General features: G+C 46.2%; 1 long non-coding RNA gene across 1 annotated transcript; it reads left to right on the top strand.

Moving 5' to 3' along the window:
- Positions 1 to 1,883: 1,883 nt before the first annotated feature.
- On the top strand, positions 1,884 to 4,183 carry LOC115282820. The gene is made up of 2 exons (XR_003904754.1): positions 1,884 to 2,371; positions 3,322 to 4,183. It is a non-coding gene; the product is annotated as an uncharacterized LOC115282820 (long non-coding RNA).
- Positions 4,184 to 6,201: the final 2,018 nt, after the last annotated feature.

Raw genomic sequence — 6,201 nt, 5'->3', positions numbered from 1 at the left:
ATCCAAACCCAGTTTGTTTGTTTGTATTTTTTCTAGTTCTCCCCAACTTACTGGTTCCAGGGTGGGCACTTGACCCAACCCAGGCCAATGAGTTATGAGAAGATGTTTGCTACTGCCTCTGGTGGAAAAGCATTTTTACCAAGTGACACCTTCCCAAAACTTTAGATGAAGCTGACGCCATGAAATGCATGGCAGAGGACTGGAGAGAAACCAAGTCCTCATGACATTGTTTAGCTGCTGAGTCAAACTATTCCTGAAGTCCACCCTATCCTAGACTTCAACTAAATGAGATTTCTGCTCAAGTCACTCAGTCGGATTTTCTGTTACTGCAATCAAATATACTATAACTGATACATATAAAATAACTACAATGACAATAATAGCTGCAGTACAAACTCAGTAATTGAGAGCGAAGATAATCTCAGAAGCAATACTGTTACCTGAGCTTTATTGTGCAAATGTTTGTTGCTGAGCATCCCTTAGTTAAGATGTCTTCCCTTAAGAGATAGAACTTGGGGAGTACCTTAACCACATAGAAGACCTATTGAGTTGTTCATTTTGGGAGTTAAAAAAAAAAGCTCTTATCAGAGTTTATCAGAAAACTTGAAAGAGTAAGATACAGCTACAGAATAGGAAATGGTGCAGATACTATATGTGACAAACTTTCTAGAAGGAAATAATTTGCATAAAATCTGATGCCCAGCACAAAGTAAGTGCTAAATAACTCTTCGTTTTTAAAATTCGTATTTAAAAATAAATTAATCATACAGGGTACAAAACGTAAAGGCTACAAAAATGTGGAAGTCAGTTTCTTTCCTCTCCCTGACCTCTCAGTCATCGAATATATCTTCCTTTACTAGTTTCTTATGCGTATTTCCAGAGCCATTCTATACATTTACAAATATGTATGTGTATTTTTGCCACACGATTGTCAGCATCCCACACACGCTGTTGTGCTTCATTAAAAAAAATTTTTTTTTGGATCACCGAATGGATCTCGGAAGTCTCTTCAGACAAATGTCTGTAAAGCCATCCATTTCTTTCTAACAGCTGCAGAGAAGTCCAGATACAGGCCGATCATAATTCACAGGCCCACGAATTTGGTTTCATTGTTGGACTGTTTCCCATCGCTTGTGATATCAAACAGTGATAGAACGATTATCCTTCTGGAGCGACATTTCACAGAAGTGGGAGCCCATCTGTAGGATAAACTTCAGAATCGTGGATTTGCTGATGCAAAGGGCATAAGTGCAGGAAGTCTTTTAATTTTTGCGCTCAGTAATACTGAATTCGATGAATTCGTGGGAAGCCTCCCCGGAGCGCCGAAGCAGCGCTCCAAGACGGCGGGTACCGGGCCCAGAGTGGCGGGATCCCCACGCTCGCCCCTCGCTCCCGCTGCACCCGTAGCCCAGACCTGCTGACAGGTCCCGCCGCCCAGGCCGCCTCCCCTCGCGGCCCCGCCCCGTGCGCGCCCCGCCCCGGGCTCCGGGCTGGAGCACCCGGCACGTGCGATTCCACGTGAGCCTCCCGGCCGGCGTGCAGTCCGGAACTACGCATGCGCGGCCCGCCGCGGAAAGTAGGTCAGACTCCTCCTCTCACGTGACCAGCTCCCCTCAGCTACCCCCGGCGCCTCCCCGCCGGGGCGCAGCCGGGGTGCGCTCTGCAGCCAACGTGACGGGGCCGGGCGCGGGTGGGGGCGGGGCCGGTCCGCGAGCGCCCGGAGCCCGCGAGGATTCGCCGGTTCTCCTCCCTCCGGAGCGCTCCGCTCAGAAGTCGGGCGGGCAAAAGGGAGGGCGGCGCGGAGCCTCGGGGAAGCCGGGCTGGGAAAGAACGGGAGATGAAAGAGACCTCAAATCCCGGACACCCGACCAGGGCTGAGTCCCCTTCCGGCTCTTTGAAGGAGTGCCGCCAGAAGGGAAGGGACGCGAGCCGCGTTTCGGTGTCACCCCGACCGTTTGCAGTCCCCATTTGTATATGAGGTCACTCCGACTTTCATAGAAACAAACTTCGTGAAAGGAGATCTAAAAGGATGTTAATGGTTCCTGGAATATTGCGTAGGCCCTGTTTCCAAACTCCTACCCATTGCCGGCCGAAGACACTCCTCCAGAGGGATTTTAAGCGGAAGGAGAGAGCACTTTCCAGCAGATTTGAGAGGTGGTGGTGCTGATGGGGCTGGGTGCTTAGGGGAACGCAGCCTGCAGTCACCTGAAGCCTGGCTTTCATGTATTAGGAAAATTATCGTTCCTTGCCCCGGCCCCTTCCGAATTTTCACTTGCTGCACAGAGGATAGGCTCGGCCTCAAGGAGTTGCGGTTCACTGGGGAGACTGACAAGCGGAATCAATGGGATGAGCTCTAAATCCTCTGACAGAGGTGCGCCGCCCGGGTGTTACATAAGCACAGAGGAGGAGGGGCGCCGAGGGCAGGGGTGGGTACCCTGAGTCCCGAGGTCTAGGTGGGAGTCAGCTGGCAGGAAAGTGAGATAGAGGGGGTGGGAGAGGGGTCCAAACAAAGGAAACTACTAATAGTTACATAATATTTCCTTCAAGGAGCCGTTTACTATAATTGTCTGAGCCGTGCATATGGTTGGAATGTACATTGTTTCCATTTATGTTATTCTCAGCCAGTCTTTAATGAACATAGTTGTGCCTAATGCTTTACCCACTTTTAAATAAGACCCAGGAGGGGAATGACTATGTAAAAGATACAAATATGAGGTAACTTTTGATAACGCATTGCCAATTTAGGTTCCCCAAAAGTTGCACTAAGTTGTGCCAAGGTAGCAGTTAAATATTCAGCATTCCGTTCATTCCCTTTCTTTCTTTCTCCTTTCTTTTCCTTCCTTTCTTTCTTTTTAATGTTTCCTTATTTTTGAGAAAGAGACAGAGTGTGAGCTGGGGAGGGGCAGAGAGAGGGGGAGACCCAGAATCTGAAGCAGGCTCCAGGCCCCACAGAGCCTGATGTGGGGCTTGAACTCATAAACTACAAGATTATGACCTGAGCCAAAGTCTGATGCTTAACCGAATGAGCCAGCCAGGCGCACCCCGCCCCTTATTTATTTCAAATCAGTGAAGGCTGATGCGATTAACACTAGGTTTACCTGAATGCCATAAATCATAATACATGCATTTCTGGGTTTTGTGACCCCTGATAAAATTAAAGTTGAATTCAGAAAAATGGAAACTATCAGACCAATGCACCTAATCCTTTACAGGGACCCACTTAGCAGGTCCAAGGCTGGCGTTGGAGGAAGGTAGCAATGAGACCAACTAAAGCAGTGCCACATGCCTGTCTCTAATGGCTCTTTTCTTCCTGTGAATCAGGAGTAACAAGGAAGGTAGCGCCACACAAGTCAGAACAAGTAAGAGGCTTCCACACAAATGTCAGAAAAGCAGCAGAATTCAAGAGGCCCAGATTGGACCTACAAGGCCAGGATACCTTGCAGGAGGAAGGCTGGTCACATTTGGGAACACATTTCCAGAAACCTGCATGCTTCCCGACTTGGTCTCTGTTGGCATCTGTACCTGCAAAGAGTAGACAAGACTGTGACCTTCAAAGGGACATTTAGGAAAAGGGTCATTGGGGTGATCTGGACAATGGAAGCAGAATGTGTCTTGCCTTTCGCCTGTATTAAGCTAGAGCATTAAGGAAACCTGAAGCACGGTGCCGTATAATTTCAGAGGCATGGCTTTGTTCATGTGTTTCTTTAATACCCATTCTGCGCACTGTGAACTGACCTCCTGCTTTAGGAGCAGGGGCTTATCTCTCCTGAACTTCAGGTGCTGGCTTTAGTTGAATGAACAAATCGGGGTAGTGTGTTGCTCTTTTTATAAGGATTGCCAGAGTTAATTCAGCAAACACAAATTCAGTTAGAAGAGTGTGTGACACATGCTTAGTGCTCAATGAACATTTGTTGTTGATACTAGTGTAACAATGACTGGCTCCATCCGAGGAAACCTGGACTTGTTTCAGTGGTTATGTGATACCATGCTTTCTTCTTGGATGGGGGTGAAGAAGCATGTGTACCTGATGCCATCTTTCCACCTTGAGGGGAGCCAGCCCAACCACATGACTGATGAACAAGGAGGGGCAGAAGAGGCCACACCCTGATCAGACCATTCCTGCAGTCTGCTACCTCTGGACCTTTCAGTTGTTGGAGATAAATACATCCCATTTGTTACTTCAGTTACTGGAGTTGGGTTTTCTGTTATTTTAACTAAAGAGTGAAGGGATGACACTGGCATTCCATTCTGAGCATCATGAACTTGGCAAAGTTCGCTTACTCTGAGACCTTTCTCCTTGACTTGTAAATGGCCATCTTCTACTGCTGTGTTCATATGGGGTTCCTTTAGTGTATATCTGTGTTCTGATTTCCTCTTCTTATAAGCACACCCTTCATATGGGATCCGGGCCCATCCTAAAACCTTGTTTCAACTGAGTAATCTCTTTAAAGACCCTATTTTTGGGGCACCTGGGTGGCTTAGTTGGTTAAGCATCCAACTTCAGCTCAGGTCATGATCTCACAGTTCCTGAGTTTGAATCCTGTATTGGGCTTTGTGCTGACAGCTCAGAGCCTAGAACCAAAAATAAGTAAAATATTCTTTTTTATTTTAAAAAAGACCCCATTTTTAAAATAGTTTATTTTCAAATTGGATTCCATATGACACCCAGTGCTTCTCCCCACAAGTGCCCCCCACCATGACCTCCCTCGCTCCCCCTCCCCCTTCAGTCCATGGTTTGTTTTCAGTACTCAATAAAAAAGATCCCATTTTTAAATATAGTCACATTCTGAGGTACTGGGGCTGGGACTTCATGTTATGAGTTGGGTGAGGGGCACAATTAGCCAACACAGACATTAATGGTATCAAATGGATTATTTCAAGTCAGATCTCCTTCCTTAGTTCAGTTCCCTGTCCAATGTTTTTGTTTAGGTGTGTGTGTGTGTGTGTGTGTGTGTGTGTGTGTGTGTGTGTCTAGGGAAAGGAGAGAGACTCAATTTGGAAGAGCAAGTATAGATCCAGAAAAACAGTACACAATGAAGAACTGGCTAAATCCACCCTTAAATACGTCCTCAAAGAACATTTCACATTAATGACAGGAAAGTCAATGGAAAAGTAGCTTTGGTTATTTTACTCTTAGATTTATTCTTTTAAAAAATTTTTAAATGTTTACTTATTTTTGAGAGCAAGAAAGAGACAGAGTGTGAGAGGAAGAAGAGCAGAGAGAGGGAGACACCAAATCAGAAGCAGGCTCCAGGCTCCGAGCTGTCAGCACAGAGCCCAGCACAGGGCTTGAACCCACAAACCTTGAGATCATGACCTGAGTTGAAGTTAGATGCTTAACAGACTGATTCACCCAGACGCCCTTGGTAATTTTACTCTTTGGGGAGATGGACAACTTTTCTAAGGAGACTGTTTCAGGCTGAGTTGGGTTTTCCCCCCTTCCCTTAACATTGGTTAAACTGTCGGCACTTTACTGAAGAGTAGAATCTCATTTCTAGATGTGGTTGAGCAGCTGTTTGTGTTCCTCCCAATGTCAGTAAGGCAAGTTTCCGAAAAAATGAATGGAGAGCTTGGTTTGCGTTCCTAGGCTGGTCACCGAAGCACATAGTTCATGCTGTGGGGAAAGCTGCATGCCATGAAAGAAGTCACTTCCCCACTTTGGGCTCAGTTTCATCAATATAAGATTGAAGCAATTGGATTCCATGATTTCTAATGTCCTTTCCATCTAGTCATCATATGATTGGATGAAAAGAAAGTATCTTGGCTTCTTCATTGGACTCTGTTAGTAAGAAGTATATTTATTGTTCCCCAAACTCTTTCCCAGCATGCCAGTGGCTGGGAAACCCCACCTGCACCCAGTATCACAGAAGACACTGAAGGTGCACATCTCTGAGAATGAGGTGATTCTCTCTCCCGTCTTTGAACGTAAATGCCCCTGTTTATTTCATTGCACAGTTCTTTTATTTATTTATTCTTTACAGTGAGGAAAGGGGAGAGGAAGAATTTTCTGTAACAGAAGTCACCATTTGAAGGGAAATACTGCATATACTGGAAATGCTACCCAGTGTACCATCCTAGGAAGCCGTGCTCCAGCCCAGAGGTTCCTAGTTAGGGATACACAGCAAAATCGCCTTTAAAAAAAACACGTGTCTGTGACTCTACTTCTCAAATTTTTCAATCAGTGAGTCTGGAAAAGGGCCC

Source organism: Suricata suricatta, chromosome 17 (genome assembly GCF_006229205.1).
Source record: "Suricata suricatta isolate VVHF042 chromosome 17, meerkat_22Aug2017_6uvM2_HiC, whole genome shotgun sequence".
Taxonomy (NCBI): Eukaryota; Metazoa; Chordata; class Mammalia; order Carnivora; family Herpestidae; genus Suricata; species Suricata suricatta.
Note: the sequence above shows the minus strand (reverse complement) of the source record. Positions and strands in the feature narration are given on the sequence as shown.